We start from the raw sequence: 13,499 nt of genomic DNA, 5'->3' as shown, positions 1-13,499 counted from the left end.
AAATATTGGTTTACTAAATATATAACCTGTGAGCATTCATTGGCTAAAACATACCTGATGCAATAAAGATTTTTAAATTATAAGGCTAAAAACTGTAGGAGAAGAAAAGGAAAGTGTAAAGTAAGATATATAGAATCTTGTAAGTCAACTTTTGAATAACAATATTGATAACAAAAACAAACAATACGTTTAATGAAGTTTACATATTATCCCCAAACTATTTCTCAATAATTTTGCTCTTTCCTCAGCAATAATATTTATAAAATTACCTTAAATTTTTATATCAATTTACTGTTTCCAAAGCTCATATATATACATTGTTTCATAAGGTCCTCATTTAAAAAAAACACAACAACAACAAAAAACCCTTATATTAGATAATGCCAGCATGGTTATTTTTATTTTATAGATGTGGTGCTGATCCTCAAGGATAACTTACTTCTCCAAAGTTACATAACACTTAATCCAGGACTTAAACCCAGGCTTTCTAAATTCACTCTTCTTCTATTTCTTTAAGCAGGTTTTTAACTTAAGTTTAGAAACTCTGAAGAATTATAAAATCAAAACTGAACCTTACTACTTCTTGCTTATCATCTGGTTGTGATTTTTGGTGGAAGCTGTCACATTCAGAGGCAGTATAAGAATAAACATAAATGGGAAAAAACCAAAAATATCCAATGATTTTGATTGTAATGATTAGGGTGAGAGAGAGGAAAATTACTAAACACAGTTTTTGTTTTAAGTCGTCATTTTAAAATTTGATTCCTCTTTCAAGTAATTAAATTAGTAAAATATTAGATCCTCTACTTCTATATCCTTTCCATTTAAAAGGAAATGAATAATGATTTTTTGTTATTTCAAGAATATAGCTACTAGAATAACAGAAAACCCTCAATCCAAATTGTTATGGTAGCAGCTTGATATAATGATGTAGCACCTCCTAAGAACCTTCATATTGTCTAATTGACGAAGCCCTCAGATACACAACCCAGAAATTCTATACCATTTTTCTAAGAAATTCTCATAGAAAATTCACATCCTTTCAGCTGAAAAGGAAAACCTTTATGCATGTCACTTGCACTTGCTGTGATTGCCAGGAGACTGGGAGGTTGCTATTAATAAGGATCCCTGCTGTTGCTGCAGTTGGTGATTTATCACCTTCACATCCCTGAGTGGGAGGAGGTCAGATCACACAGAGGAAGCCATTCATTCAAAGGTGGCATTTCTCCTTCCACAGCCAACACTTTAAAATATAGTAATTCATACTTAATTAATGGCTGTCTTTTATGGCATTATGGTTCTGTTCACTGAAGTGTACAATACAAACTGCTACTTTCTAATATAATTATTCAATGATATTACCATCAAGGTTAGAAGTGCACCTCTGCAATTAAGAGGCCTGGATCCTCTCTCTTATTGAAGAAATCTGCTAGTACACCAAGATTCTTTCAGTGGATGAATGTTGAGGCATCTTATGATTTAAAATGCTATGCTATATATTATTGTCTTTAAACTCTAAATTATACTCAGCGACATTTGTTTACCTATTTTCTTTCATTAACATTTATGAAAGCATACAAATATTTTATGGCCCTAATAGATGAGATACTTAGCAATGGTTTATTGACTTTCATTATCTTTACAAGGCTGCTCAATAATAAACAGCTGAGGCATTCAGAATGTAACACCAAACTTGGTTTTCCCACTACTGTGTTTCCTTATCTCTTAGACCTGAAATTTATAGCAATTGGAAATAAATTTATCAACAGCTGGGAACATACATCTAGGCCCGAGAGAACAAGTTTATATTCTGCATGTTCTTTAGGTATCCCATTAATTTTGGGTTAAGTCCAATGGAGAGCAGTGTTTCTTTGAGAATATTAAATAGTTAAGAATAAACATTGCACTCCCCTTTGTAGTCTAATACTATGTAATCTGGTTTCAGATTTGCTTTTCAGTTTCTTCATTTTAATATATTCCCTTTAGTATATAACGGGTTCTTCTGAGGATACAGTTCCTCTTGGAAACACTACCATTTCATTTTAGGGGCAAATTATCACCTGGTCACAAGGAGATTAAGTGGAAAGTGATGTGAAAATACACTTATTAACTCCAGCAGAATACTCCAATTTGTGTTAATAAATACAGGTCTGCCCAATTCCATGCTATAGCCACCAACCAATGTCTCTGCATTGCACTTAGAAATATCTTCAAAAAAGTACCTTTTGCCTATCTTATGTGATATTCCAGCTGTCCATAAGAATTTTAAGGGTCTTGGCTTTTTAAAAATTAAAATTTTAGATAAAAGTAATGAATCAAAGCACTTAATATATCAATATTAAATGAACCCCGGGCATATTTCTAACTTTCGATTGCACCTATCACATTCTACCCCATGCCACCACCTGAAGTATAGACCAGGTGTCAGACAGTTAATACAGAGCAGACTGACAATGATCTGACACTATATAGCACTTAGGCTATTTTCTTCTAGACATTTCTTCATTTTTAAGGAACCCAAAACTAAACTGCATACTTTTCATGACTGTTTATACTGTGTTGGATGTTTGCAGAGAAAATGATTTTTTAATACAAAATAACTGTCCTGTTAGTGATAGTCTGGAAGAAGATCTCTTTTTGACCTTCATGTAACTGGCTTATTGGATTAAAATTAACCCCTACATTTCTTCTGAGAGATATATTAAGAGATGTACCAAAGTATATGGCAACAAATCTCGAGTAAGCCTTGACCTTACATCAAAAGATTGAATATTGGATATACATTTATTGTTTTTAGTTAAAATGCATAGATTAACATGTGCTTATATCAATTTTTATGACAACACGTTTAACTGACCTTTAATGAATTGAAAACTGTATTCACTTGGTATTTTCAATTGTTGCATTTACCCTTATATTTTTTATCTAAACATTTATTTTGGAATCACCACAGAAAAGTTGCCAAGATTGTATATAGAGTTCCCATATAATGCTTACACAAATTGCTCTAACGTTAACATCTTACACTGCCCCAGCGCATTTGTCAAAACTAAGAAACCAACATTAGTATGTTACTATTAACTGAATTCCAGATGTTATTTGGATTTCGCCAGTTTTTCCACTTATGTCCTTTCTGTTTTTCCAGGATCCAATCCAGGGTACCCCATTGTGTTTCCTTGTCATGTCTCCCTAGGGTACACTATAAACTGTGACAGTTTCTTAGACTTTCCTTGTTTTTGATGATCATAACAGTTTTGAGGAGTAGGAGTGTACTTCAAAAAGTTCATGGAAAGATTTGTATTATCTTTTAATCTTATTTTGTAGAATATTCCTCAGTTTGGGTTTGTCTAATGTTTTTCTCATGATTTGCCTGTGGTTATTGGTTTTATGGACAAATACCTCAGAGATGGAGTGTTCTTCTCATTACAATTTGTAAGGAGTATATTATATCGACATGACACCACTAGTAATATTAACCTTGATTATTTAGTTAAAGAACTGTTTGCCAGGATTCTCCACTGAAAAGTTATTATTTCTTTTTCCCACATTCCATTATTTGGAAATGAGTCATTAAATCCAGCCCGCGCTCTAGGGAGTGGGTTAAACTATATGTCCCGGAGAGGGAAGGGGAACCTAAGAGGTAACTTGGAGTCTTCTATAGTGAAGATCCGTTGATGTTCCTTTTTAAAAGTGTATAATAATATTGATTATAGAACCACTGTCTCCTGCCCACGCTGTCTGCTTCCCTGCAGTGGTTATCATTCCCTTACGTGTGTATGTATCCAGTTACATAGTAATTTGGAATGAAAGTTATTTTGATGGTCTTATCAATTAACGGGCCTCAACTTTCTATAATAGAAAGGAAGTGTATTTTCTCCTTTTGAAATAACTAGCTTCCTATTTTAATTAAAAGAGATTGCACTGCAAAGTTAGAATCCAAAATACTATTAGGAAACATGATTACTTGTAACGAGAAAATCGCATTACACTTGTTAAGTATTTTTATAATGCTTTGCACCGTTAATTGATTTTCCTTCAAAAATACCCTGTGAGGCAGCCCTAGGCATAAATAGAGAGCCGTGCACTTGGCCTGCTTCCCTAAGTCTAGGTGAGTCTCCGCGCGATTCTCAGAACTTACTGCTTCAGCAGTAGGAGAGTTTAAGGGGAAGTACAGCTCTGGAGAACGTGAACCTCCGCGTCCGTCCGGGGCGTCGCTGCCGTGAGTCGGGCGGGCAGGCGGTGAGCAGGGCTGCGGGCGTCTCCTGCCCGGGGCCAGCTGCGGCCTCGGGTGCATGAAGAGCAAATCAACGGGGAGCAGAACCGTAAAAGCCTCTGTCTTAGCAAGTACGGGGAAGAGCTGGGCCGCCTCGAGCTGGTTGTGCTGGAACTCAGCTTTCCGCCAACCACAGGGACCAAGCTGACCAAACAGCAGCTCCTTCTTGCCCGTGACATACTGGAGATCGGGGCCTCGTGGAGCATCCCACGCAGACATCCCCTCCTTCGAGCGCCACATGGCCCAGCTCAAATGCTACTGCTTTGATTGCAAGGAGCAGCCACCTGATTCGGCCTACGTGCACCAGCTCTTGGACCTCAGCCTCCTCCTCCTGCCGTCCCAGAACCGGGTAGCTGAGTTCCGTCCAGAATTGCAGCAGCTGCCTAGCAAGGACATCCAGACCAATGTCTACATCACGCGCCCTGTGTCCCTCGAGCCATACCTGATGGAAGGCAGCTACATGGTGTTTCTAGCCAAGGGTAACATCCCCGCTCAGAGCTACACATTCTTCCTAGACATCCTGTTTGACAACATTAGGGATGAGATTGCTAGGTGCATTGAGAAGGCCGATGAGAAAATCCCTTTCACTGAGGCCACCCAGATCCTCTTCTTCAACACACCCAAAAAGATGACAGACGATGCCAAGAATTGAGGGTGGGTTCTGGGCACCAACAACTACTACAGTTTTACCAGCCAGCAGCAGAAGCCAGAAGACACCACCTACCCCCTCTACGGAACTGGCCAAGTAGGTCATCCAGTATGCCTGGGCAGCTGAAGATGATTGACTGAGCCCACTGGGTAGTGGGGCAGTTCAGGGCATGCATTATTTAAAACAGTTACACTGCAGGGTTTTCTCCAATAAAGGTGGGTTGATATTACAAAAAAAAAAAAAAAAAAGAATATGAAGTAGAAAATTTATCATTGTTAAATTGGTTTTAATATACTTATTATTAGAATCTAATTATTTTATCAGTTTGGCTTCCTGCGATTTATTCTTTTGTGCTTTCATTCCATAACTTTTATGTCAAGCCCTGTGCTTCATGCTGGAGATGCATTAGGAAAGACAGTCTCTATCTGTAAGGAAATGATTACCGAGTATGGGTAGGCAGACACAGTAAATAACAATAAATTGACAGTGCTGTTGTAGAAATGGAAAAGGGGTGCTTGTGGGACACAAAACCGAAACAGTTTAATTCCCTCTGGAAGGAAAATGGAAAAAGTCTCAGAGCCTTAAGGGGTATATTAACAAAAAGCACAAGGGACAAGTAGAAATTCTTTGCAAAGAAAAGCTTATAGAAGGGCACAATGATAGTAACAGGGCCACTTCCAGGGAAATGCAAGCAGTATTGCATGACAGAATGCGTATGAAGGTTGCAGATAAGAAAGTGAGAAACAGAGAAGGGGGAAGAGAACGGGCCTAGGCCATGGGGAGAAATTTGTAGTTTAACCTAAAGGAATTCTAAATAGGGAAGTTATATAATATGATTTGTGTTTTTAAAGAACAGCCAATCTGGCACAGCATCAAGACAGGGAGGCCAGGTAGAACTCAACAGCAGGAGAAACAGTATGATGGCCTGATTATGGGGGATGGAGGCAGGTGGGCTACCTGGAAAATTGTTTAGAAGACAAAATTGAGAGGACTTCGTGAATTAATTAAATTTGAATAGTGAAGAATAGCTTTCCCTTTGGGAAAAACTTCGGTAGAAGAGTGAGATGAAGTTTGTTTTGGATAATTATGGTGACTCAAACTTGCTCATGAATATGAGTAGGTGACTGAAGATGAAATTGTCCCCCAATTATGAAATCTAATTTGTTCTTGAAAACCCTTCTAAGGGCAAAGTGCCAGAAGAAGCTTAAAATGCATTTACCACTTAACTTATTTGTATACAAATTGTTTAATAGTTAGGAAAAGCAAACATATTCTCAATATGAGGGTACTTCAAAAAATTCATGGAAATATTTGTACTATCTTTTACTTTTAATTTTCCACCAACTTTTTAAAGTACTTTCGTATTTCTGTAATTTAATCATTAAACCCCCCTCCCCAAAAGAAAACTCAGAACAATGTCAAGAGAACTCATCAAAAAGCATGTGAATGATGTACAAGATTATTAAAACTAAAAATTTCCAAACTACATACCCTAGTAGAGTCAGGTTCATGCACATAATTTGCAGGGTCCAATACAAAATGAAAACACAGGGCTCCTTTTTCAAAAAGCAAGAAGTGCTGTTAATGGTACTAAAATATACAGCTTTTTCTTTTAAAAATATTTTATTACTGGGCCGGCCCGGTGGCACACTGGAGAGTGCACCGCTTGGGAGCGCGGTGGCGCTCCTGCCGAGGGTTCGGATCCCATGTGGAGACCGGTTCCCGCTCACTGGCTGAGCGCGGTGCGGGCGCAACACCGAGGGTTGCGATCCCGTTACTGGTCAGTAAAAAAGACAAAAAGGAAAAAAATATATATATATTTTATTACTTATAAAATGTAATAAGGGTAATAGTGATATATGAATAATAATATAAATTTAGAAATGATAAAAATAATATTTTTGGAGTCACAATTTTAATAATACAATAAAAATACCTAGATAGTCATGCATCACATGGGGATATGTTACCAGAAATGTATCATTAGGTGATTTTGTCCTTGTGCAAGCATCGTAGAGTGCTCTTACACAAACTTAGATGCTGTAGCCTACTACACACTTAGGCTATATGGTATAGCCACCACTATATATGAGGTCCATCAGTCACCGAAATGTAGTTGTAAGTTGAGGACCTGCGCAAGAAACTCAACCTGGCTTTACAATTTGCATATAATTCAATATGCCTATTTATATAATATATCACTGCATCTTCAATTACAGGAAAAATTAATTTTAAAACTGTCTTTCTCATCAATTGGGTTATCTGAAGCTCATATGGAAACTGTTCTTTTCTACTGAAAGTTAGAATCTTTAAAATTAATTTACATTTCTAAACCTGTAAATATCAGTTTTGCAATGTTATAGCAGTTTTCAAAATCAGAGATTCTAAACTCACGTAAGAATTCTAATAACTCCCTGATATGCTTTATTCGTTATCTACTTGGACACTATTATTTTGTAATAATTATTGACAAAGTTTACTGCCTGACTGCCTGTCACGAATTCCAGGCCTGAGAGTTAACATTTGTATTGATGCTTTAGGTAGGAACTTGGGGCAATGACAGGCAAGCTGGCCTCCCATTATGGGTCCCAGCACAGCCTGCATATGGAGTCCCTTCTCTTCCTCAGGCTGAAGCCACTGCCATTGTTTCTGCTGCAGCTGCTACTGTCACCACTGTTCATCTGGGCCTAGTTCCCAGCCTGCTGCCTTGGGGCCCCATTGCATTCCAGACTACCCTGAGGCCTGAGACCACACGTGAAAAATGCTCAAGAAAGTTGCACTTTGAAAAGTTTAATACACTTAATAAACTCCTAATACAAATGATGAGAGGGAAAGAGAGAGAGAGAACATAAATTATCAATATACAGAATAAAGGAACATGACTAGTGATTTTAAAAGAATTAGATCCAGATTTTGCAGAATAGTTCATGAATGCCACAAAACAGACACACAGAAACACAACACAAACAGCAACTCTATGGAAGGGAGCAATCTAATTTCCAGAGTTGCTACATTATATTAAGGGTTTAGTTTTTAACAAAATAAATTAGAAGGTACATAAAGAAACTAGAAATATTGGCCTATATAGGGAAAAAAATCAATCAACCTATCCCCAAGGAAGACTACATATTAGATTTCCTAGATGAAGACTTCAAATCATCTCTTATAAATGTGTTTTAAAAAACTAAGAAAACCATGTTTAAAGAAATTAAGAAAAGTATGAGAATGATGTCACTGAAAATAGAGAATGTCAGTAAAGAGACTGAAATGATAAAAATAAGGAGTAACTAGAAGTAGGGACTGCAGGTAAGAGGATGTCATGTTGGTACAAAGATCAGATCACAGATTTAGTAGCCTGCACTACAATGGACAGGAAGACTCGCTTAAGTGACTTCATGAAGCCACACACAGGATTTAATAATCGATAGAATAAAGGGAATGAAGCAGAGAAAATACATAGTTTTAAGCCTTAGAGAATTTTACTATTGGAGAAATTACATATTTACTACCCCCCACTTCCAGTAAGGATTTTCCTCCTGCTTCTGTCAAGATGGTCTCTTTGGAAATTAATCTTCTTAATATAGTTTTATTTCTGCTTCTTTGATTTAGATCACAGTTATTCCTGCCTGGAAATTTTTCTATTTAAGCAAATCCTTGCCATTATTCAAAATCATTCCGAGTGCCATCTCCTAAAAATCTTTCTATTTCAGCTATAATGGCCATATCTTCTCTTATTTCCTATGGCATGATTGATTTTACCAGATATTTTAGTTCCTTCTTAGCCATTTTTGATGTTCTCTAAATGCATTATGTAGTCTATCTTGAGTAGACTGAAAATTCCTTAGGTATAAGAATACAAGCATAGAACTAGATATAGCCGATACACAGACACAAACATTGGTACCAACAACACAAATTATATATGTGTGATCAATGGTTCTTAACCAGGAATGATTTTGCTCAGAAGAAGCCATTTGGCAATGTCTGGAGACTGGAGAGCAGTGCTACTGGCATGTAGTGGGTAGAGGGGCTAGGGGTTCTGCTGAACTTCATACAATTCATAAGATAGCCTTCCAAAAAACAAAGAGTTACCCAGTCAAAAAAAAATTTTTTCTTTAAAGATGACTGGGGGGCCGGCCCGGTGGTGCACTGGATAAGTGCGCCGCTTGGGAAGCGCGGCGGCGCTCCCGCCCGAGGGTTCGGATCCCACATACAGACTGGTTCCCGCTCACTGGCTGAGCGAGCGAGGCGCGGGAGCAACACCGAGGGTTGCAATTCTGTTCCCGGTCCCCGGTCCGGTACGGGGGCAACACTGAGGGTTGCGATCCGTTGCCGGACACGGAAAAAGACAAAAAAAAAAAAGATGACTGGTAAGGGGATATTAACCCTTGACTTCATGTTGTCAGCACCACGCTCTCCCAAGTGAGCTAACCGGCCATCCCTATATAGGGATCTGAACCCGTGGCCTTGGTGTTATCAGCACCACACTCTCCCAAGTGAGCTAACCGGCCATCCCTATATAGGGATCTGAACCCGTGGCCTTGGTGTTATCAGCACCACACTCTCCCAAGTGAGCCATGGGCCAGCCCCTCTAGTCAAAAATTTTAACAGTCTCAAAGTTCAGAAACACTGGTTTAGAGACAGAGTATATGACAGGTAGACGTTTCATACAAATCCTGAATAAAGCATTTCTCAAAATAGCAAACATTCACATTGAGTCATTATAACTAAACACATGAATATGAAAACTGTGTGGTCACAGGCAAAAATCCAAGTCCCCAAACTCCATAATATAGTTGTGTTAGTTTAAATCCTCCATGAATCACATGCCAAAATGTGATTGGACATTCAACATATTTATTGGGGGAAATGCTCATGAAAAAGGAAAGAAAGGGGTTTCTAGAAGTCAGGAAGAACCTTCAGACGGTGATGCAGTTCTCTCTCCCATGACAGAGATAGAGAAGAAAGGATTGAGTAGAAAAAGTCTCAGACTGCCACCCAGGTGTGAGGGAGGTCACTGTCAGGATGATGGGAAGTGCTTGGACAAAAAAATGCCAAATAGAAGTATCCCATGTCGAGCGGAATGTCTTGGCTTTTAGGACACATGCTGTGCACAGTTGCTGGCTGGGAATAACCCAGGGGAAGGAAGAGTTGTGCAGTTCACTTGCTACAATATCAGCTTATACATAATTTTTGTTATGTTTATGTTTCAAAGAGATACCGCTTGGAAACAGATCATTTTCGCTTAAATAATTTTAAATAAAGTAGGAAAGAATCAATGTGTAATTGATATTCATAACAACTTTTAGAGAAAGAAAAAGAAAAATATGCCGGATACATTCTAAAAGCCATTCTAAAGAGATTGCTACTTTTAAAATAAAATAAAAATTTTCACATGCACTTGTATTTCTAGGTTTCAGCTAAAAATCTATTAAATGACGATTAAAAGATACTTACACTTAACCTATCTCAAAGCTACTTTATCATTACATCTGCTTTTAAATGTCACTATATTCCAGTTTCTTTTTGTATAATGTACCAATATGTTATATATTCAGGCTCTTTTAATTCCTTCCTTTGTGTCTCATCCATATCCAGCATGTTAATAAAAGCCTGAAGATCTCACCTTCCTCACTGCTCATATATCCATTAATTTAAATGTTTTGATCAGAGAAATGAACTGATAAATGTTGTGCATAAAAAGATGACTGAACATTTTGTAAGGTGAAATTCTAGGGTCAAGAGCGGATGCACACAGACAAGCCATGAGCTGTCACAATGGCGTCATCAATAGTCAATGTCTGAGGTGGTGGAGGTGAAGAAGAGGAGGAAATGTACATGGGAGACACTCGGAGAGTACCTGAAATATTTGGGGGAAGTGGGGAGAAAGACTCTGAGAAGTGTCTAAAGGACTTGGCCTGGTAATTAAGAGGTCTTCAGTGACCTTAGCACAAAAGGTTTTAGTAAAATGATAGGAATAGAAAGCAAATTGCAGGACAAAAAATCTGTTCATTCAATAAACTTGTTCATAAAGAAAAAAAAAGAGAGAAAGAGAAAGAGGTGTGATTAGATAGCGCAAATAGAACTGCATGGCTTTGCTTGTTTTGTTCATTTTTTAAACTCTGCAATAACCTGAGAATGTTGATATTCTGAGGAAAGCAGCCTCCTTAGAATTGCAGAGTAGAAACTACAGACATGAAAGGCAACTGTAGAAGTACAGTAGGCAATAGTAAGTGAGAAATTAAATAAAAAGCATATTTTGTGTTAAAGAAGATATTTTTAGCCTGAAGTTGTTTCTAGGGTTTTGAGATTCTTTTTAGGGAAATAATACGTTTTTTAGTTATTGTGCATTGAATTCTAGCATCAAATGAGAAGATTTTTATCTCTGGTATGTAAACAGAACATGTAAGCTTCTTAAGATCACAGTCTATCTGATTAAATAGGTTTCCCTTTTAACTACTGGTATAGTGTTAAACACTTAGTGGGTGCTCAATAAACATTTATTGAATTATATAAAAGTATTTTTAAATATAAAGCTACTGCAAATACTATGTTTACTGTTTCACAGAAGTCCTGAAAAGATGCTAAAAGCACAATGGTAGAACAACACTGTAATGAGAATTTAGAAATAATATCTAGACAAAAATCTGTATCAGATCTATCTTCATGTTTAACCACATTGATTATCACATATTCAATGACCATAACCAGAATGAGATCTAGGATACAGATGCCACAACATCCAGCTTTCTCAAAATAAATAAATAAATAACAACAAATGTTAAAGCATTTACCAGTGCTACATTAAGTACTTTTGCAATACCACTATATATCTTCATAATACTTCTCTGTAAAGAAGGCAGCAAGTGTTACCAGCCCCATTTATCAGTGAAAAAACTGAAGCTCCAATTAACTGCCTCATCCAAAGTTCCAGATCTAGCCCTATAAATCCTGGGATTTAAATCCAGGTCATCTGGATACTTACCCAATTTTTACATAATACAGACCCAATCTATTAATGACTGAAAATATTTAAAAGAGAAAAATACTTGTTTCTTAGTTTTACAGAAATCTAAACTCTATTTTTCTTTTGCTCTAAATAATTAGACATCAAACCCCTTAAAATGAGTAGATTGATATTAGAGGTACTTAAAAAAAAATTAATTGGGAGATTAGGAGCCCTGTCTTTTGATTCACTGGAATGCTAATATTCTTACTCCTTTTGTCTATTGAAACATTCACTATGATTTAGAATAAATATCTCTTATGGGCTTTTATAAAGTATCTTTAATATGTGAATATTTGATAACCTCCGAGGATACTTCCAAAAACTTGTGGAAAAGTAGAATTAAAAAATAATACAAATCTTTCCATTAATTTTTTGAAGTGCTTCATATTTTCTAACCCCAAGAGGCTAGCAAGGTGCTAATTACTAATTTTTAGATTCTAGAATAAAATACTTGAGAATAGGTGTAATTGTTCATGAAATAGGCCAATATAATAATAATAATAATTGTTACAAATCATTTTTATTAATCACTTACTATTGGTGGGTACTGTGCTAACACTATACAGTATATACATATGCATTTATATTTTTATAAAGTTCAGTTTTATCATCACAAATCCCTAAGAAATAGATGAATTTATTTTCTTCATTTTAATGAGAGGATATAGGGATGTAATGGTGATTAAGTAACTTGCCCAAGGTCACATATAGAGAAAGTGGTGTAATCTGAACTATTTTCAGCAGTCTGAATCCAAAGCCAGTAGGCTTAAGCCACATCAGCTTGAGGAAAGAAATGTAGCTTGAGATGATCCCTAAAATAGGTTATGCTCCATATCTGGTAATATGGTGGAACTTATGTGTACAGAAATCCCCTTACTGTAGAAAACCTAAAAATGCTAGATAAATCATAAACATGCATAATTTTAAATGCATGGCAGGGCTGATAGGAAAGGGAAATTCTCTGATACAGAAATGATAAGAAAGCATGAGTTCAGTGAGACAAGTATATGCTAAAATCTGTATTTGTCAAAACTATATTTTCATTCATCACTGATGGTGTAGGGTTTGGCTCTAAAAGTTACAGGTGTACTGGACATATGACAAAATCCTAAAGCAGCTCAAAAAGAGAAGCCAAATTAAAGACTTCTACAGGATGTTATGACTCCCTTAAGGTGAATCCATCAGTGGGTAAACCAAAGATATTTTTCTGTCTCATCACTGTCTCTGTTTAGAAGGGAATAAGAGAAAAAGTCTCCTAATCGTTCATAACCACAAACCTGCTTTTAAAGGATTGGATGCATGATCTAAAATAGTGATTGGCAAAGTTTTTCTATAAAGGGCCAGGTAGTAAATACATTAGTCTTTCTGAGCCATATTGAAACTCCTTGGTCTCTGTTGGTCTCTGTTGCAACTCCTCAATTTTGCCACTGTAATGGGTAAGCATCCAAGGACATATCATAAATGTGGCTGTGATCCAGTAAAACTTTATTCATAAAAGCAGTCAACAGGCTGAATTTGTTCTGCAGGCTGTAGTTTACTAAACCCTGGTCGAAAATACCTTAAGTGAA

At 36.8% G+C, this 13,499-nt stretch overlaps 1 pseudogene; it reads left to right on the top strand.

Moving 5' to 3' along the window:
* Positions 1-3,454: 3,454 nt before the first annotated feature.
* On the top strand, positions 3,455-7,994 carry LOC103586924 (annotated as a pseudogene).
* The last annotated feature ends 5,505 nt before the right edge of the window (positions 7,995-13,499 follow it).

The sequence above is a fragment of the Galeopterus variegatus genome, unplaced genomic scaffold (genome assembly GCF_000696425.1).
Source record: "Galeopterus variegatus unplaced genomic scaffold, G_variegatus-3.0.2 Scaffold392, whole genome shotgun sequence".
Lineage (NCBI taxonomy): Eukaryota > Metazoa > Chordata > Mammalia > Dermoptera > Cynocephalidae > Galeopterus > Galeopterus variegatus.
The sequence above is the reverse complement of the archived record's forward strand: the minus strand, read 5'-3'. Positions and strand labels throughout refer to the sequence as shown.